Genomic DNA, 19,096 nt, shown 5'->3' on the forward strand with positions numbered 1-19,096 from the left:
CTTGAGTCGTTGTGGTCACGCTGGCTAGACGTTGGGGAATGCTTCCGTTTGTCGCACATTAGCCGCAGGTGCTCCGGAAGTGCGAAATGCCTGCTTTCACGACCTTCGAGGGGCAGATAGAAAGACGAGTCAGTCACAGGTAATCCGCCGCGCCCAACGAAGGGTGGAAAATCGGCTAACTCGCCCGCTGCGCTGCGGCGAAGCATCATCTAGTGGTCCTTCCGCGCCCCCGCCACCGCCAGGGGGCAAACGAAACTTGGTGGGGGAAAAAAAAATAGAAACAACTCTTTGAACGCAAATTAATACGGAAAGTTTTAAAAAGCAAAAGAGGATGCCATCGGCACTCGGTGTTCCCAGGTGGTCTCCCTCCCAAGTACTGACCGAGCCCAATGCTGCTTAGCTTCGGTGATCGGACGAGAACCGGCGTATTCAGCATGGTATGGCCGATGGCGAGAATCGAAGCCTTACGTGCCTTTTTATAACACATTACACCAACAACCAGCATCTCTACCATTTCACCTGTTGTTCGGCAGGACACACGGCCGCCGCAACACATCACTCCATATCCTAGGGATCCCGCGACGTCGCACGAAGCCCTCAAGTCGCCGAACATTGCTGCGCGCACTTGGGGAACACTTTTGGAAACGAATGTGGCCTTGAGTCGTTGTGGTCACGCTGGCTAGACGTTGGGGAATGCTTCCGTTTGTCGCACATTAGCCGCAGGTGCTCCGGAAGTGCGAAATGCCTGCTTTCACGACCTTCGAGGGGCAGATAGAAAGACGAGTCAGTCACAGGTAATCCGCCGCGCCCAACGAAGGGTGGAAAATCGGCTAACTCGCCCGCTGCGCTGCGGCGAAGCATCATCTAGTGGTCCTTCCGCGCCCCCGCCACCGCCAGGGGGCAAACGAAACTTGGTGGGGGAAAAAAAAAATAGAAACAACTCTTTGAACGCAAATTAATACGGAAAGTTTTAAAAAGCAAAAGAGGATGCCATCGGCACTCGGTGTTCCCAGGTGGTCTCCCTCCCAAGTACTGACCGAGCCCAATGCTGCTTAGCTTCGGTGATCGGACGAGAACCGGCGTATTCAGCATGGTATGGCCGATGGCGAGAATCGAAGCCTTACGTGCCTTTTTATAACACATTACACCAACAACCAGCATCTCTACCATTTCACCTGTTGTTCGGCAGGACACACGGCCGCCGCAACACATCACTCCATATCCTAGGGATCCCGCGACGTCGCACGAAGCCCTCAAGTCGCAGAACATTGCTGCGCGCACTTGGGGAACACTTTTGGAAACGAATGTGGCCTTGAGTCGTTGTGGTCACGCTGGCTAGACGTTGGGGAATGCTTCCGTTTGTCGCACATTAGCCGCAGGTGCTCCGGAAGTGCGAAATGCCTGCTTTCACAACCTTCGAGGGGCAGATAGAAAGACGAGTCAGTCACAGGTAATCCGCCGCGCCCAACGAAGGGTGGAAAATCGGCTAACTCGCCCGCTGCGCTGCGGCGAAGCATCATCTAGTGGTCCTTCCGCGCCCCCGCCACCGCCAGGGGGCAAACGAAACTTGGTGGGGGAAAAAAAAATAGAAACAACTCTTTGAACGCAAATTAATACGGAAAGTTTTAAAAAGCAAAAGAGGATGCCATCGGCACTCGGTGTTCCCAGGTGGTCTCCCTCCCAAGTACTGACCGAGCCCAATGCTGCTTAGCTTCGGTGATCGGACGAGAACCGGCGTATTCAGCATGGTATGGCCGATTTTTTTTTTTTTTTTTTTTTTTTTTTTGTCTTTATTGCCAAACGAAGCATAACAACAACAACAACTGTACAAAAAACGCTGAGCCAGGGCTTACCTGGCGAAACAATGCACTTTCATTCTAATTAGTTCACTAAACAACGACAGCACTTCTTCGTCACCTTTTTCCTTCTCTATCACTTCGCGGATTCTACCAACACTTTCTACAAAGTACTCTTCTACTGAACGTGCCCTGGGGTCACTGTTTCTGACGGCCATACGCGACCGCCAGATACTGTGCAGGCCCAAGAGCATTATTAAGTCATAGGGGTATTCGTTACCCTCAACGGGAAGAAACCGGATACCGTAGGCGTCTATTGGGAGGTCCTTCTGCAGCGTGCGCTGAAGAACGTCCCAATAGAACACAGCGTCCCAACAGTCAATGAACACATGCTCTACAGTCTCCGGCTTCTTACACAACCTGCAGTCTGTACCCCATGGCACAAAAATACCTCTCTCGTGCATCCATACCAGTACTGGCAGCGTGCCGGTGTGCAGGTTAAAAAAGAAAGTCTTCACTCCCGGCGGTAACCACATCTTTTTAACACGTTTTAGAACATTCTGGCCCGGGCGGCCTGCATACACACTTCTATACAACGGTACAGGGAAAACAACACTTACTAAGTCTTTATACAGAACTCGTCTACTGACACTACTCAAATACTCTACTGAAAACCTGCATGACAAAAAATTAAATGAGAAAACTACCTCGCGCAGAAAGCGTGAGGACACCCTCGACATTCGCCAACACGACGACACAACGAAGCTCGGCATTTCTCCGGCTAGCGCGACCTGCATGTAAGTGCGAAGGAAAGGGTCCCTTTGATCCCTAAGAAACAAAAACCGTGACACAACCTGTCTCAAGAAGAGATGCCCTAGACCCAGTCCTCCACTGCCCACCGCTCGAAACAAGTTAGTCCTCGCCGTTCGCTCCCACCCGGAGTTCCACACAAAGGTGGCGAACACACGGTGGAAAAGTTGAAGATTCGTTCGTGTACAAAACAACGCCTGCAGCACATACCAAATTTTTGCCGCGAGGAAAACGTTACAGACGGTGGCCCGCGCGAAAATTGACAAATGTCGCCCTCCCCATCGTTCCGCCTTTTCCCGCACCTCTGTCGCCTTTTCCCGCCAAAACAATGTATTTTCTCTGTACCGGTCCAATGGTACACCTAGGTACCTAGTTGCAGTGGTGTCCCACTGAACGTTTTCGAACAACGTGGGAGGATCTCCCCACGTCCCGTGCCACACCCCCAAACACTTCTCCCTGTTTATCACACTCCCGCTCATGTCACAATAGCTCTGTGTGATGCTCAGGGCGTTGCGGACGCTTTCTTGGTCAGTGGCAAAAATGGCCACGTCGTCTGCATACGCTAATATACGCACCTCGCTAGACTGTAGCTTAAAACCTTGGACCTTGTCGCTCCCCATTATTTTCCTACACAAGGGTTCCAGGTACAAACAAAACAACAATGGTGACATGGGGCAACCCTGCCGGACTGATGAGCGGACGTCGATCCGCTTTGACAGCTCGCCATTAACTATAAGACTCGTTGTGCAATTTGAGTACGCCATGCGCACCCCTTTACAAAGAATCGACCCAAGCCCTACATACTCTAGAATGGAAAAAAGGACTTCGTGGGGGACTCGGTCAAACGCTTTGGAGAGATCGATCTGTAGCATGGCTACTCTGAGTAGCTCACTGTCGCAATATTCGAAAATGCTTCGAGCAACATGGATATTCGTGAATATGGACCTGCCTCGTATACCACAAGTTTGGTGACCTCCTACGACGTCTCCTATTACAGATTGTAGCCTATTTGAAAGTACCTTCATAAAAATCTTATAATCTACATTGGTGAGTGTTATCGGCCTATAGCCGTTTACACTCCTTAATTTGATGTTATCCTCACACTTCGGAAATAAAATTGTGTGGGCTCGTGAAAACGAAATGGGCAGCGCCCCCTTATCTAGTGCTTCTGCGTAGACTTTCTGCAACACTACCGCCATCTCCTGTTTGAATTCCTTGTAAAAGGAGGCCGTGAGACCATCGGGTCCTGGTGACTTGCCCGGGTTTAGGTCCTCTATGGCCTTAATTATCTCAGTGACCGAAATTTCAAGTTCTAATGCTTGAGTTTGCTCAGACTGTAGTTTTGGTAAACACGATAAGAATTCCTCATTAAACCCCTTTTTGGGGGGCGTCTGAAGGGAGAAGAGTTGAGCATAGTGCTCCTCGAAGGCTTTTCGAATGGATTCCTGGTCACTTCTCACCGCGCCTTTATGCTCTATTTCCATGATTTCGTTTCCCCTGGCGTACGCCTTTTCATCTGATAAGGCTCGCTTCGTTGGCGCTTCACCTCCTAAAAATTTTTCCGACCTTGCCCGGATGATGGCGCCCCTGTACCTCTGTTCGTCTATAACTTCTAGTTTTTGCTTGATATTTCTGATGTCATCCGTGAGTGTTTCGAATCTACCTGCTTCCGCTCCTAGTAATTTCTCCAGGTGCAGTCTTAAACTTTTTTCCTCCCTCCTTGCCTCATATTGAATTATGCTGCCCCTTTCTATGGCTTTCATTTTAACCCGCTGTTTGAAACACTCCCACTTCACTCCAGTACTCTCGCCCCCCTCTGTTAACAATGACCCTAAAGCTTCCATAGTCGTCTCTACGAATTCTTCATCCTCCAGCAACTGAGCGTTAAATTTCCACCTCTCGTAGCACATTTTTTTCTGTTTCTTTTTCCCTAATGTAACCATAACTAAACTGTGGTCGCTGAAGGACACTGGCTCTACATAATAATTTTCACACAGCACTGCTAGCTCAGCCGACACATAAATCCTGTCTAGCCGCGCTTGACTAGCCCCCTGATAATGGGTAAAATGATTACATTTTCCTCCGCTGGCTAGGTGTGCAGCGTCGACCAAATCAAAACGCGCCACTATTCCTGTAAGGAAGTCAGCGCTCGCATCCCTACACTTCACCCCCCCTAGACGGTCTTCGGTTTGCAACACACAATTAAAATCCCCCAACAGAATAACTTGCCTATCGCACGCTATAAAGGACTCAATGTCCCGAAAAAACTGCAACCTCTCTTGGACCTTCGTAGGGGCATATACGCAGACAACGCGAAAGCTACACGCGCCTCTCGAAAAGTCACACACAACATATCTCCCTTTTTGACACACAACAACACTTTCCACCACAATACCGACTGAATTCTTAATACATATACAGCAGCCAGCAGAGTTTCCGGCCGCGTGGCTTACGCAAACATTAAAACGTGCCCTGAACGGGGCGACCATGCAATCTGTACCAGCCTCGCTGTCAACTTTCGTCTCCTGGATGGCGACCACGTCCAAGTCTCTTTCGTGAAACAACCGCCGCACCTGACACTGACGTCTTTTGCAGCTCAGTCCACGCACATTGATCGTGCCCAATCGTAGTGGGCCGCCCGCCGATGGTACTCCGAAAGCAAGCACTTGAAAGATTGGTCACCCGCACACAAACACACGCACACGCCGGAAACGGTAGGCTGACTTACTTTCGCCTTGGCGGCGGATGCTCGCCGGTGCTGCTGCGCGTTGCGTGGTTGCGATCGAGGGATGACGACCTCAGGGCAGGAATGTACTTCCCCTTCTTCCCCGTCGCCGTCCTCCACTCTTGCTCCAAGCTCCGCAGCCGCTGCGCCGCGACCGCCTCCTCTCCCCTCTCGCGGGGACGTTTCGCGCTCCCCAGCCGCACCTCCATGGCCGTATCGTCATCACTCTCTTCCACTCCTGGTTCTTTTACTTTCTTCTCTCCTGCGGGCTCGCTCTCTTTCGGCTCTGAGTCGACCAGAACAACCTCCTCCTTCCCTCCGGCTTCCTCGTCGGCTACCTCCACGGCCGCCGGTTGCGCGGCCATCTTGGCAGCTTCGTATACCTGAGTAGCCAGGGCCGCCGGCGGTGCCGCGTCTTCGGCGTCGCGTCTCTCGTTGTTAGGCGCACCCGACACCGCGGTCGCCGCTTTCGTGGCCTCCTCTTCGTCCATGATGTCGTTCCTGGCTTCATTCACTCGTGCGTTGCCCGCCACACGCGCATACGTGCGCACGCAGTCCTGTCGTAAATGCCCGAAACCGCGACATTTCGAGCACTGTGGGGTTTGGCACTCGCGCCTGATGTGGCCTTTCAATCGGCAACGCAGGCACGTAGGGGCCCGACCCGGCACGACACACAACACGGCCCCCTCCCCGTACTCGAAGAGGTCAGGGATAGAGTCCGGTGTCAACCCCTCCCGCAGCGTCATCTTCACAGTTCGCGTTGTTGAGTCTGGTAGTTCAAATCCTGGCACCTTCCACTCGTCCTTCTTGATTTCCTTGATTTCTCCATACTCTCGCAATATCCTGGCCACCGCTTCGTTGGGCTCGTCGAAAGGCACCCAATGAAGCTTCAATGTTACTTCTTGCCTTGCGGGGTCGACAACTGCGCAAAAGCGCCCCTTAACCTTTAAACCTCGGCGCTTCACAAGCGCTTCTTTCGCATCCGGAGACCTCAACTTTACCAGCCATACGTGGCTCATTTGGTAGGGCCCAATGCCACTCACCTCTTTTATCACGCCCAGGTCCTCTAGTGGGGCCCGGAAATCCTCAATGCGGTAAGGCCGCGCGTCGAGATCGCCGTGTAGAACGACGCAGGCCTTCATTCCCTGGCGAGAATCGAAGCCTTACGTGCCTTTTTATAACACATTACACCAACAACCAGCATCTCTACCATTTCACCTGTTGTTCGGCAGGACACACGGCCGCCGCAACACATCACTCCATATCCTAGGGATCCCGCGACGTCGCACGAAGCCCTCAAGTCGCCGAACATTGCTGCGCGCACTTGGGGAACACTTTTGGAAACGAATGTGGCCTTGAGTCGTTGTGGTCACGCTGGCTAGACGTTGGGGAATGCTTCCGTTTGTCGCACATTAGCCGCAGGTGCTCCGGAAGTGCGAAATGCCTGCTTTCACGACCTTCGAGGGGCAGATAGAAAGACGAGTCAGTCACAGGTAATCCGCCGCGCCCAACGAAGGGTGGAAAATCGGCTAACTCGCCCGCTGCGCTGCGGCGAAGCATCATCTAGTGGTCCTTCCGCGCCCCCGCCACCGCCAGGGGGCAAACGAAACTTGGTGGGGGAAAAAAAATAGAAACAACTCTTTGAACGCAAATTAATACGGAAAGTTTTAAAAAGCAAAAGAGGATGCCATCGGCACTCGGTGTTCCCAGGTGGTCTCCCTCCCAAGTACTGACCGAGCCCAATGCTGCTTAGCTTCGGTGATCGGACGAGAACCGGCGTATTCAGCATGGTATGGCCGATGGCGAGAATCGAAGCCTTACGTGCCTTTTTATAACACATTACACCAACAACCAGCATCTCTACCATTTCACCTGTTGTTCGGCAGGACACACGGCCGCCGCAACACATCACTCCATATCCTAGGGATCCCGCGACGTTGCACGAAGCCCTCAAGTCGCCGAACATTGCTGCGCGCACTTGGGGAACACTTTTGGAAACGAATGTGGCCTTGAGTCGTTGTGGTCACGCTGGCTAGACGTTGGGGAATGCTTCCGTTTGTCGCACATTAGCCGCAGGTGCTCCGGAAGTGCGAAATGCCTGCTTTCACGACCTTCGAGGGGCAGATAGAAAGACGAGTCAGTCACAGGTAATCCGCCGCGCCCAACGAAGGGTGGAAAATCGGCTAACTCGCCCGCTGCGCTGCGGCGAAGCATCATCTAGTGGTCCTTCCGCGCCCCCGCCACCGCCAGGGGGCAAACGAAACTTGGTGGGGGAAAAAAAAAATAGAAACAACTCTTTGAACGCAAATTAATACGGAAAGTTTTAAAAAGCAAAAGAGGATGCCATCGGCACTCGGTGTTCCCAGGTGGTCTCCCTCCCAAGTACTGACCGAGCCCAATGCTGCTTAGCTTCGGTGATCGGACGAGAACCGGCGTATTCAGCATGGTATGGCCGATTTTTTTTTTTTTTTGGTAAAGCATGGTATGGCCGATGGCGAGAATCGAAGCCTTACGTGCCTTTTTATAACACATTACACCAACAACCAGCATCTCTACCATTTCACCTGTTGTTCGGCAGGACACACGGCCGCCGCAACACATCACTCCATATCCTAGGGATCCCGCGACGTCGCACGAAGCCCTCAAGTCGCCGAACATTGCTGCGCGCACTTGGGGAACACTTTTGGAAACGAATGTGGCCTTGAGTCGTTGTGGTCACGCTGGCTAGACGTTGGGGAATGCTTCCGTTTGTCGCACATTAGCCGCAGGTGCTCCGGAAGTGCGAAATGCCTGCTTTCACGACCTTCGAGGGGCAGATAGAAAGACGAGTCAGTCACAGGTAATCCGCCGCGCCCAACGAAGGGTGGAAAATCGGCTAACTCGCCCGCTGCGCTGCGGCGAAGCATCATCTAGTGGTCCTTCCGCGCCCCCGCCACCGCCAGGGGGCAAACGAAACTTGGTGGGGGAAAAAAAAATAGAAACAACTCTTTGAACGCAAATTAATACGGAAAGTTTTAAAAAGCAAAAGAGGATGCCATCGGCACTCGGTGTTCCCAGGTGGTCTCCCTCCCAAGTACTGACCGAGCCCAATGCTGCTTAGCTTCGGTGAACGGACGACAACCGGCGTATTCAGCATGGTATGGCCGATGGCGAGAATCGAAGCCTTCCGTGCCTTTTTATAACACATTACACCAACAACCAGCATCTCTACCATTTCACCTGTTGTTCGGCAGGACACACGGCCGCCGCAACACATCACTCCATATCCTAGGGATCCCGCGACGTCGCACGAAGCCCTCAAGTCGCCGAACATTGCTGCGCGCACTTGGGGAACACTTTTGGAAACGAATGTGGCCTTGAGTCGTTGTGGTCACGCTGGCTAGACGTTGGGGAATGCTTCCGTTTGTCGCACATTAGCCGCAGGTGCTCCGGAAGTGCGAAATGCCTGCTTTCACGACCTTCGAGGGGCAGATAGAAAGACGAGTCAGTCACAGGTAATCCGCCGCGCCCAACGAAGGGTGGAAAATCGGCTAACTCGCCCGCTGCGCTGCGGCGAAGCATCATCTAGTGGTCCTTCCGCGCCCCCGCCACCGCCAGGGGGCAAACGAAACTTGGTGGAGGAAAAAAAAAATAGAAACAACTCTTTGAACGCAAATTAATACGGAAAGTTTTAAAAAGCAAAAGAGGATGCCATCGGCACTCAGTGTTCCCAGGTGGTCTCCCTCCCAAGTACTGACCGAGCCCAATGCTGCTTAGCTTCGGTGATCGGACGAGAACCGGCGTATTCAGCATGGTATGGCCGATGGCGAGAATCGAAGCCTTACGTGCCTTTTTATAACACATTACACCAACAACCAGCATCTCTACCATTTCACCTGTTGTTCGGCAGGACACACGGCCGCCGCAACACATCACTCCATATCCTAGGGATCCCGCGACGTCGCACGAAGCCCTCAAGTCGCCGAACATTGCTGCGCGCACTTGGGGAACACTTTTGGAAACGAATGTGGCCTTGAGTCGTTGTGGTCACGCTGGCTAGACGTTGGGGAATGCTTCCGTTTGTCGCACATTAGCCGCAGGTGCTCCGGAAGTGCGAAATGCCTGCTTTCACGACCTTCGAGGGGCAGATAGAAAGACGAGTCAGTCACAGGTAATCCGCCGCGCCCAACGAAGGGTGGAAAATCGGCTAACTCGCCCGCTGCGCTGCGGCGAAGCATCATCTAGTGGTCCTTCCGCGCCCCCGCCACCGCCAGGGGGCAAACGAAACTTGGTGGGGGAAAAAAAAAATAGAAACAACTCTTTGAACGCAAATTAATACGGAAAGTTTTAAAAAGCAAAAGTGGATGCCATCGGCACTCGGTGTTCCCAGGTGGTCTCCCTCCCAAGTACTGACCGAGCCCAATGCTGCTTAGCTTCGGTGATCGGACGAGAACCGGCGTATTCAGCATGGTATGGCCGATGGCGAGAATCGAAGCCTTACGTGCCTTTTTATAACACATTACACCAACAACCAGCATCTCTACCATTTCACCTGTTGTTCGGCAGGACACACGGCCGCCGCAACACATCACTCCATATCCTAGGGATCCCGCGACGTCGCACGAAGCCCTCAAGTCGCCGAACATTGCTGCGCGCACTTGGGGAACACTTTTGGAAACGAATGTGGCCTTGAGTCGTTGTGGTCACGCTGGCTAGACGTTGGGGAATGCTTCCGTTTGTCGCACATTAGCCGCAGGTGCTCCGGAAGTGCGAAATGCCTGCTTTCACGACCTTCGAGGGGCAGATAGAAAGACGAGTCAGTCACAGGTAATCCGCCGCGCCCAACGAAGGGTGGAAAATCGGCTAACTCGCCCGCTGCGCTGCGGCGAAGCATCATCTAGTGGTCCTTCCGCGCCCCCGCCACCGCCAGGGGGCAAACGAAACTTGGTGGAGGAAAAAAAAAATAGAAACAACTCTTTGAACGCAAATTAATACGGAAAGTTTTAAAAAGCAAAAGAGGATGCCATCGGCACTCAGTGTTCCCAGGTGGTCTCCCTCCCAAGTACTGACCGAGCCCAATGCTGCTTAGCTTCGGTGATCGGACGAGAACCGGCGTATTCAGCATGGTATGGCCGATGGCGAGAATCGAAGCCTTACGTGCCTTTTTATAACACATTACACCAACAACCAGCATCTCTACCATTTCACCTGTTGTTCGGCAGGACACACGGCCGCCGCAACACATCACTCCATATCCTAGGGATCCCGCGACGTCGCACGAAGCCCTCAAGTCGCCGAACATTGCTGCGCGCACTTGGGGAACACTTTTGGAAACGAATGTGGCCTTGAGTCGTTGTGGTCACGCTGGCTAGACGTTGGGGAATGCTTCCGTTTGTCGCACATTAGCCGCAGGTGCTCCGGAAGTGCGAAATGCCTGCTTTCACGACCTTCGAGGGGCAGATAGAAAGACGAGTCAGTCACAGGTAATCCGCCGCGCCCAACGAAGGGTGGAAAATCGGCTAACTCGCCCGCTGCGCTGCGGCGAAGCATCATCTAGTGGTCCTTCCGCGCCCCCGCCACCGCCAGGGGGCAAACGAAACTTGGTGGGGGAAAAAAAAAATAGAAACAACTCTTTGAACGCAAATTAATACGGAAAGTTTTAAAAAGCAAAAGTGGATGCCATCGGCACTCGGTGTTCCCAGGTGGTCTCCCTCCCAAGTACTGACCGAGCCCAATGCTGCTTAGCTTCGGTGATCGGACGAGAACCGGCGTATTCAGCATGGTATGGCCGATGGCGAGAATCGAAGCCTTACGTGCCTTTTTATAACACATTACACCAACAACCAGCATCTCTACCATTTCACCTGTTGTTCGGCAGGACACACGGCCGCCGCAACACATCACTCCATATCCTAGGGATCCCGCGACGTCGCACGAAGCCCTCAAGTCGCCGAACATTGCTGCGCGCACTTGGGGAACACTTTTGGAAACGAATGTGGCCTTGAGTCGTTGTGGTCACGCTGGCTAGACGTTGGGGAATGCTTCCGTTTGTCGCACATTAGCCGCAGGTGCTCCGGAAGTGCGAAATGCCTGCTTTCACGACCTTCGAGGGGCAGATAGAAAGACGAGTCAGTCACAGGTAATCCGCCGCGCCCAACGAAGGGTGGAAAATCGGCTAACTCGCCCGCTGCGCTGCGGCGAAGCATCATCTAGTGGTCCTTCCGCGCCCCCGCCACCGCCAGGGGGCAAACGAAACTTGGTGGGGGAAAAAAAAAATAGAAACAACTCTTTGAACGCAAATTAATACGGAAAGTTTTAAAAAGCAAAAGAGGATGCCATCGGCACTCGGTGTTCCCAGGTGGTCTCCCTCCCAAGTACTGACCGAGCCCAATGCTGCTTAGCTTCGGTGATCGGACGAGAACCGGCGTATTCAGCATGGTATGGCCGATGGCGAGAATCGAAGCCTTACGTGCCTTTTTATAACACATTACACCAACAACCAGCATCTCTACCATGTACCTGTTGTTCGGCAGGACACACGGCCGCCGCAACACATCACTCCATATCCTAGGGATCCCGCGACGTCGCACGAAGCCCTCAAGTCGCCGAACATTGCTGCGCGCACTTGGGGAACACTTTTGGAAACGAATGTGGCCTTGAGTCGTTGTGGTCACGCTGGCTAGACGTTGGGGAATGCTTCCGTTTGTCGCACATTAGCCGCAGGTGCTCCGGAAGTGCGAAATGCCTGCTTTCACGACCTTCGAGGGGCAGATAGAAAGACGAGTCAGTCACAGGTAATCCGCCGCGCCCAACGAAGGGTGGAAAATCGGCTAACTCGCCCGCTGCGCTGCGGCGAAGCATCATCTAGTGGTCCTTCCGCGCCCCCGCCACCGCCAGGGGGCAAACGAAACTTGGTGGGGGAAAAAAAAAATAGAAACAACTCTTTGAACGCAAATTAATACGGAAAGTTTTAAAAAGCAAAAGTGGATGCCATCGGCACTCGGTGTTCCCAGGTGGTCTCCCTCCCAAGTACTGACCGAGCCCAATGCTGCTTAGCTTCGGTGATCGGACGAGAACCGGCGTATTCAGCATGGTATGGCCGATGGCGAGAATCGAAGCCTTACGTGCCTTTTTATAACACATTACACCAACAACCAGCATCTCTACCATTTCACCTGTTGTTCGGCAGGACACACGGCCGCCGCAACACATCACTCCATATCCTAGGGATCCCGCGACGTCGCACGAAGCCCTCAAGTCGCCGAACATTGCTGCGCGCACTTGGGGAACACTTTTGGAAACGAATGTGGCCTTGAGTCGTTGTGGTCACGCTGGCTAGACGTTGGGGAATGCTTCCGTTTGTCGCACATTAGCCGCAGGTGCTCCGGAAGTGCGAAATGCCTGCTTTCACGACCTTCGAGGGGCAGATAGAAAGACGAGTCAGTCACAGGTAATCCGCCGCGCCCAACGAAGGGTGGAAAATCGGCTAACTCGCCCGCTGCGCTGCGGCGAAGCATCATCTAGTGGTCCTTCCGCGCCCCCGCCACCGCCAGGGGGCAAACGAAACTTGGTGGGGGAAAAAAAAAATAGAAACAACTCTTTGAACGCAAATTAATACGGAAAGTTTTAAAAAGCAAAAGAGGATGCCATCGGCACTCGGTGTTCCCAGGTGGTCTCCCTCCCAAGTACTGACCGAGCCCAATGCTGCTTAGCTTCGGTGATCGGACGAGAACCGGCGTATTCAGCATGGTATGGCCGATGGCGAGAATCGAAGCCTTACGTGCCTTTTTATAACACATTACACCAACAACCAGCATCTCTACCATGTACCTGTTGTTCGGCAGGACACACGGCCGCCGCAACACATCACTCCATATCCTAGGGATCCCGCGACGTCGCACGAAGCCCTCAAGTCGCCGAACATTGCTGCGCGCACTTGGGGAACACTTTTGGAAACGAATGTGGCCTTGAGTCCTTGTGGTCACGCTGGCTAGACGTTGGGGAATGCTTCCGTTTGTCGCACATTAGCCGCAGGTGCTCCGGAAGTGCGAAATGCCTGCTTTCACGACCTTCGAGGGGCAGATAGAAAGACGAGTCAGTCACAGGTAATCCGCCGCGCCCAACGAAGGGTGGAAAATCGGCTAACTCGCCCGCTGCGCTGCGGCGAAGCATCATCTAGTGGTCCTTCCGCGCCCCCGCCACCGCCAGGGGGCAAACGAAACTTGGTGGGGGAAAAAAAAATAGAAACAACTCTTTGAACGCAAATTAATACGGAAAGTTTTAAAAAGCAAAAGAGGATGCCATCGGCACTCGGTGTTCCCAGGTGGTCTCCCTCCCAAGTACTGACCGAGCCCAATGCTGCTTAGCTTCGGTGATCGGACGAGAACCGGCGTATTCAGCATGGTATGGCCGATGGCGAGAATCGAAGCCTTACGTGCCTTTTTATAACACATTACACCAACAACCAGCATCTCTACCATTTCACCTGTTGTTCGGCAGGACACACGGCCGCCGCAACACATCACTCCATATCCTAGGGATCCCGCGACGTCGCACGAAGCCCTCAAGTCGCCGAACATTGCTGCGCGCACTTGGGGAACACTTTTGGAAACGAATGTGGCCTTGAGTCGTTGTGGTCACGCTGGCTAGACGTTGGGGAATGCTTTCGTTTGTCGCACATTAGCCGCAGGTGCTCCGGAAGTGCGAAATGCCTGCTTTCACGACCTTCGAGGGGCAGATAGAAAGACGAGTCAGTCACAGGTAATCCGCCGCGCCCAACGAAGGGTGGAAAATCGGCTAACTCGCCCGCTGCGCTGCGGCGAAGCATCATCTAGTGGTCCTTCCGCGCCCCCGCCACCGCCAGGGGGCAAACGAAACTTGGTGGGGGAAAAAAAAAATAGAAACAACTCTTTGAACGCAAATTAATACGGAAAGTTTTAAAAAGCAAAAGAGGATGCCATCGGCACTCGGTGTTCCCAGGTGGTCTCCCTCCCAAGTACTGACCGAGCCCAATGCTGCTTAGCTTCGGTGATCGGACGAGAACCGGCGTATTCAGCATGGTATGGCCGATGGCGAGAATCGAAGCCTTACGTGCCTTTTTATAACACATTACACCAACAACCAGCATCTCTACCATTTCACCTGTTGTTCGGCAGGACACACGGCCGCCGCAACACATCACTCCATATCCTAGGGATCCCGCGACGTCGCACGAAGCCCTCAAGTCGCCGAACATTGCTGCGCGCACTTGGGGAACACTTTTGGAAACGAATGTGGCCTTGAGTCGTTGTGGTCACGCTGGCTAGACGTTGGGGAATGCTTCCGTTTGTCGCACATTAGCCGCAGGTGCTCCGGAAGTGCGAAATGCCTGCTTTCACGACCTTCGAGGGGCAGATAGAAAGACGAGTCAGTCACAGGTAATCCGCCGCGCCCAACGAAGGGTGGAAAATCGGCTAACTCGCCCGCTGCGCTGCGGCGAAGCATCATCTAGTGGTCCTTCCGCGCCCCCGCCACCGCCAGGGGGCAAACGAAACTTGGTGGGGGAAAAAAAAAATAGAAACAACTCTTTGAACGCAAATTAATACGGAAAGTTTTAAAAAGCAAAAGAGGATGCCATCGGCACTCGGTGTTCCCAGGTGGTCTCCCTCCCAAGTACTGACCGAGCCCAATGCTGCTTAGCTTCGGTGATCGGACGAGAACCGGCGTATTCAGCATGGTATGGCCGATGGCGAGAATCGAAGCCTTACGTGCCTTTTTATAACACATTACACCAACAACCAGCATCTCTACCATTTCACCTGTTGTTCGGCAGGACACACGGCCGCCGCAACACATCACTCCATATCCTAGGGATCCCGCGACGTCGCACGAAGCCCTCAAGTCGCCGAACATTGCTGCGCGCACTTGGGGAACACTTTTGGAAACGAATGTGGCCTTGAGTCGTTGTGGTCACGCTGGCTAGACGTTGGGGAATGCTTCCGTTTGTCGCACATTAGCCGCAGGTGCTCCGGAAGTGCGAAATGCCTGCTTTCACGACCTTCGAGGGGCAGATAGAAAGACGAGTCAGTCACAGGTAATCCGCCGCGCCCAACGAAGGGTGGAAAATCGGCTAACTCGCCCTCTGCGCTGCGGCGAAGCATCATCTAGTGGTCCTTCCGCGCCCCCGCCACCGCCAGGGGGCAAACGAAACTTGGTGGGGGAAAAAAAAAATAGAAACAACTCTTTGAACGCAAATTAATACGGAAAGTTTTAAAAAGCAAAAGAGGATGCCATCGGCACTCGGTGTTCCCAGGTGGTCTCCCTCCCAAGTACTGACCGAGCCTAATGCTGCTTAGCTTCGGTGATCGGACGAGAACCGGCGTATTCAGCATGGTATGGCCGATTTTTTTTTTTTTTGGTAAAGCATGGTATGGCCGATGGCGAGAATCGAAGCCTTACGTGCCTTTTTATAACACATTACACCAACAACCAGCATCTCTACCATTTCACCTGTTGTTCGGCAGGACACACGGCCGCCGCAACACATCATTCCATATCCTAGGGATCCCGCGACGTCGCACGAAGCCCTCAAGTCGCCGAACATTGCTGCGCGCACTTGGGGAACACTTTTGGAAACGAATGTGGCCTTGAGTCGTTGTGGTCACGCTGGCTAGACGTTGGGGAATGCTTCCGTTTGTCGCACATTAGCCGCAGGTGCTCCGGAAGTGCGAAATTCCTGCTTTCACGACCTTCGAGGGGCAGATAGAAAGACGAGTCAGTCACAGGTAATCCGCCGCGCCCAACGAAGGGTGGAAAATCGGCTAACTCGCCCGCTGCGCTGCGGCGAAGCATCATCTAGTGGTCCTTCCGCGCCCCCGCCACCGCCAGGGGGCAAACGAAACTTGGTGGGGGAAAAAAAAATAGAAACAACTCTTTGAACGCAAATTAATACGGAAAGTTTTAAAAAGCAAAAGAGGATGCCATCGGCACTCGGTGTTCCCAGGTGGTCTCCCTCCCAAGTACTGACCGAGCCCAATGCTGCTTAGCTTCGGTGATCGGACGAGAACCGGCGTATTCAGCATGGTATGGCCGATGGCGAGAATCGAAGCCTTACGTGCCTTTTTATAACACATTACACCAACAACCAGCATCTCTACCATTTCACCTGTTGTTCGGCAGGACACACGGCCGCCGCAACACATCACTCCATATCCTAGGGATCCCGCGACGTCGCACGAAGCCCTCAAGTCGCCGAACATTGCTGCGCGCACTTGGGGAACACTTTTGGAAACGAATGTGGCCTTGAGTCGTTGTGGTCACGCTGGCTAGACGTTGGGGAATGCTTCCGTTTGTCGCACATTAGCCGCAGGTGCTCCGGAAGTGCGAAATGCCTGCTTTCACGACCTTCGAGGGGCAGATAGAAAGACGAGTCAGTCACAGGTAATCCGCCGCGCCCAACGAAGGGTGGAAAATCGGCTAACTCGCCCGCTGCGCTGCGGCGAAGCATCATCTAGTGGTCCTTCCGCGCCCCCGCCACCGCCAGGGGGCAAACGAAACTTGGTGGGGGAAAAAAAAAATAGAAACAACTCTTTGAACGCAAATTAATACGGAAAGTTTTAAAAAGCAAAAGAGGATGCCATCGGCACTCGGTGTTCCCAGGTGGTCTCCCTCCCAAGTACTGACCGAGCCCAATGCTGCTTAGCTTCGGTGATCGGACGAGAACCGGCGTATTCAGCATGGTATGGCCGATGGCGAGAATCGAAGCCTTACGTGCCTTTTTATAACACATTACACCAACAACCAGCATCTCTACCATTTCACCTGTTGTTCGGCAGGACACACGGCCGCCGCAACACATCACTCCATATCCTAGGGATCCCGCGACGTCGCACGAAGCCCTCAAGTCGCCGAACATTGCTGCGCGCACTTGGGGAACACTTTTGGAAACGAATGTGGCCTTGAGTCGTTGTGGTCACGCTGGCTAGACGTTGGGGAATGCTTCCGTTTGTCGCACATTAGCCGCAGGTGCTCCGGAAGTGCGAAATGCCTGCTTTCACGACCTTCGAGGGGCAGATAGAAAGACGAGTCAGTCACAGGTAATCCGCCGCGCCCAACGAAGGGTGGAAAATCGGCTAATTCGCCCGCAGCGCTGCGGCGAAGCATCATCTAGTGGTCCTTCCGCGCCCCCGCCACCGCCAGGGGGCAAACGAAACTTGGTGGGGGAAAAAAAAATAGAAACAACTCTTTGAACGCAAATTAATACGGAAAGTTTTAAAAAGCAAAAGAGGATGCCATCGGCACTCGGTGTTCCCAGGTGGTCTCCCTCCCAAGTACTGACCGAGCCCAATGCTGCTTAGCTTCGGTGATCGGACGAGAACCGGCGTATTCAGCATGGTATGGCCGATGGCGAGAATCGAAGCCTTACGTGCCTTTTTATAACACATTACACCAACAACCAGCATCTCTACCATTTCACCTGTTGTTCGGCAGGACACACGGCCGCCGCAACACATCACTCCATATCCTAGGGATCCCGCGACGTCGCACGAAGCCCTCAAGTCGCCGAACATTGCTGCGCGCACTTGGGGAACACTTTTGGAAACGAATGTGGCCTTGAGTCGTTGTGGTCACGCTGGCTAGACGTTGGGGAATGCTTCCGTTTGTCGCACATTAGCCGCAGGTGCTCCGGAAGTGCGAAATGCCTGCTTTCACGACCTTCGAGGGGCAGATAGAAAGACGAGTCAGTCACAGGTAATCCGCCGCGCCCAACGAAGGGTGGAAAATCGGCTAACTCGCCCGCTGCGCTGCGGCGAAGCATCATCTAGTGGTCCTTCCGCGCCCCCGCCACCGCCAGGGGGCAAACGAAACTTGGTGGGGGAAAAAAAAAATAGAAACAACTCTTTGAACGCAAATTAATACGGAAAGTTTTAAAAAGCAAAAGAGGATGCCATCGGCACTCGGTGTTCCCAGGTGGTCTCCCTCCCAAGTACTGACCGAGCCCAATGCTGCTTAGCTTCGGTGATCGGACGAGAACCGGCGTATTCAGCATGGTATGGCCGATTTTTTTTTTTTTTGGTAAAGCATGGTATGGCCGATGGCGAGAATCGAAGCCTTACGTGCCTTTTTATAACACATTACACCAACAACCAGCATCTCTACCATTTCACCTGTTGTTCGGCAGGACACACGGCCGCCGCAACACATCACTCCATATCCTAGGGATCCCGCGACGTCGCACGAAGCCCTCAAGTCGCCGAACATTGCTGCGCGCACTTGGGGAACACTTTTGGAAACGAATGTGGCCTTGAGTCGTTGTGGTCACGCTGGCTAGACGTTGGGGAATGCTTCCGTTTGTCGCACATTAGCCGCAGGTGCTCCGGAAGTGCGAAATGCCTGCTTTCACGACCTTCGAGGGGCAGATAGAAAGACGAGTCAGTCACAGGTAATCCGCCGCGCCCAACGAAGGGTGGAAAATCGGCTAACTCGCCCGCTGCGCTGCGGCGAAGCATCATCTAGTGGTCCTTCCGCGCCCCCGCCACCGCCAGGGGGCAAACGAAACTTGGTGGGGGAAAAAAAAATAGAAACAACTCTTTGAACGCAAATTAATACAGAAAGTTTTAAAAAGCAAAAGAGGATGCCATCGGCACTCGGTGTTCCCAGGTGGTCTCCCTCCCAAGTACTGACCGAGCCCAATGCTGCTTAGCTTCGGTGATCGGACGAGAACCGGCGTATTCAGCATGGTATGGCCGATTTTTTTTTTTTTTTTTCTTTATTGCAAAACTCAACAAGAGCACTTCAAAACAGCATT

The 19,096-nt window shown here is 53.3% G+C and overlaps 16 non-coding genes and 6 pseudogenes across 16 annotated transcripts; all 22 read right to left on the reverse strand.

Moving 5' to 3' along the window:
- Nucleotides 1-332: 332 nt before the first annotated feature.
- LOC144150984 (5S ribosomal RNA) lies at nucleotides 333-451 on the reverse strand. Its single transcript, XR_013318594.1, has one exon. It is a non-coding gene; the product is annotated as a 5S ribosomal RNA (ribosomal RNA).
- A 537-nt stretch (nucleotides 452-988) lies between these two features.
- On the reverse strand, nucleotides 989-1,107 carry LOC144151100 (5S ribosomal RNA). The gene has a single exon (XR_013318705.1). It is a non-coding gene; the product is annotated as a 5S ribosomal RNA (ribosomal RNA).
- A 536-nt stretch (nucleotides 1,108-1,643) lies between these two features.
- LOC144151218 (5S ribosomal RNA) lies at nucleotides 1,644-1,762 on the reverse strand (annotated as a pseudogene).
- A 5,254-nt stretch (nucleotides 1,763-7,016) lies between these two features.
- Nucleotides 7,017-7,135, reverse strand: LOC144151216 (5S ribosomal RNA). The gene has a single exon (XR_013318816.1). It is a non-coding gene; the product is annotated as a 5S ribosomal RNA (ribosomal RNA).
- Nucleotides 7,136-7,672: 537 nt separating this feature from the next.
- Nucleotides 7,673-7,791, reverse strand: LOC144151219 (5S ribosomal RNA; annotated as a pseudogene).
- A 572-nt stretch (nucleotides 7,792-8,363) lies between these two features.
- On the reverse strand, nucleotides 8,364-8,482 carry LOC144151269 (5S ribosomal RNA; annotated as a pseudogene).
- A 537-nt stretch (nucleotides 8,483-9,019) lies between these two features.
- LOC144151192 (5S ribosomal RNA) lies at nucleotides 9,020-9,138 on the reverse strand. The gene has a single exon (XR_013318794.1). It is a non-coding gene; the product is annotated as a 5S ribosomal RNA (ribosomal RNA).
- A 537-nt stretch (nucleotides 9,139-9,675) lies between these two features.
- Nucleotides 9,676-9,794, reverse strand: LOC144151289 (5S ribosomal RNA). The gene has a single exon (XR_013318827.1). It is a non-coding gene; the product is annotated as a 5S ribosomal RNA (ribosomal RNA).
- Nucleotides 9,795-10,331: 537 nt separating this feature from the next.
- On the reverse strand, nucleotides 10,332-10,450 carry LOC144151194 (5S ribosomal RNA). Its single transcript, XR_013318795.1, has one exon. It is a non-coding gene; the product is annotated as a 5S ribosomal RNA (ribosomal RNA).
- Nucleotides 10,451-10,987: 537 nt separating this feature from the next.
- LOC144151301 (5S ribosomal RNA) lies at nucleotides 10,988-11,106 on the reverse strand. The gene has a single exon (XR_013318838.1). It is a non-coding gene; the product is annotated as a 5S ribosomal RNA (ribosomal RNA).
- A 537-nt stretch (nucleotides 11,107-11,643) lies between these two features.
- LOC144150990 (5S ribosomal RNA) lies at nucleotides 11,644-11,762 on the reverse strand. Its single transcript, XR_013318600.1, has one exon. It is a non-coding gene; the product is annotated as a 5S ribosomal RNA (ribosomal RNA).
- Nucleotides 11,763-12,298: 536 nt separating this feature from the next.
- Nucleotides 12,299-12,417, reverse strand: LOC144151002 (5S ribosomal RNA). The gene has a single exon (XR_013318611.1). It is a non-coding gene; the product is annotated as a 5S ribosomal RNA (ribosomal RNA).
- A 537-nt stretch (nucleotides 12,418-12,954) lies between these two features.
- Nucleotides 12,955-13,073, reverse strand: LOC144151013 (5S ribosomal RNA). Its single transcript, XR_013318622.1, has one exon. It is a non-coding gene; the product is annotated as a 5S ribosomal RNA (ribosomal RNA).
- Nucleotides 13,074-13,608: 535 nt separating this feature from the next.
- On the reverse strand, nucleotides 13,609-13,727 carry LOC144151024 (5S ribosomal RNA). Its single transcript, XR_013318633.1, has one exon. It is a non-coding gene; the product is annotated as a 5S ribosomal RNA (ribosomal RNA).
- A 537-nt stretch (nucleotides 13,728-14,264) lies between these two features.
- On the reverse strand, nucleotides 14,265-14,383 carry LOC144151036 (5S ribosomal RNA). Its single transcript, XR_013318644.1, has one exon. It is a non-coding gene; the product is annotated as a 5S ribosomal RNA (ribosomal RNA).
- A 537-nt stretch (nucleotides 14,384-14,920) lies between these two features.
- Nucleotides 14,921-15,039, reverse strand: LOC144151047 (5S ribosomal RNA). The gene has a single exon (XR_013318655.1). It is a non-coding gene; the product is annotated as a 5S ribosomal RNA (ribosomal RNA).
- Nucleotides 15,040-15,576: 537 nt separating this feature from the next.
- On the reverse strand, nucleotides 15,577-15,695 carry LOC144151270 (5S ribosomal RNA; annotated as a pseudogene).
- A 571-nt stretch (nucleotides 15,696-16,266) lies between these two features.
- On the reverse strand, nucleotides 16,267-16,385 carry LOC144151059 (5S ribosomal RNA). The gene has a single exon (XR_013318666.1). It is a non-coding gene; the product is annotated as a 5S ribosomal RNA (ribosomal RNA).
- Nucleotides 16,386-16,922: 537 nt separating this feature from the next.
- Nucleotides 16,923-17,041, reverse strand: LOC144151070 (5S ribosomal RNA). The gene has a single exon (XR_013318677.1). It is a non-coding gene; the product is annotated as a 5S ribosomal RNA (ribosomal RNA).
- A 536-nt stretch (nucleotides 17,042-17,577) lies between these two features.
- LOC144151082 (5S ribosomal RNA) lies at nucleotides 17,578-17,696 on the reverse strand. The gene has a single exon (XR_013318688.1). It is a non-coding gene; the product is annotated as a 5S ribosomal RNA (ribosomal RNA).
- A 537-nt stretch (nucleotides 17,697-18,233) lies between these two features.
- On the reverse strand, nucleotides 18,234-18,352 carry LOC144151220 (5S ribosomal RNA; annotated as a pseudogene).
- A 571-nt stretch (nucleotides 18,353-18,923) lies between these two features.
- LOC144151221 (5S ribosomal RNA) lies at nucleotides 18,924-19,042 on the reverse strand (annotated as a pseudogene).
- Nucleotides 19,043-19,096: the final 54 nt, after the last annotated feature.

The sequence above is a fragment of the Haemaphysalis longicornis genome, unplaced genomic scaffold, assembly GCF_048455015.1.
Source record: "Haemaphysalis longicornis isolate Haplotype H1 unplaced genomic scaffold, Haemaphysalis longicornis Haplotype H1 scaffold_88, whole genome shotgun sequence".
NCBI lineage: Eukaryota > Metazoa > Arthropoda > Arachnida > Ixodida > Ixodidae > Haemaphysalis > Haemaphysalis longicornis.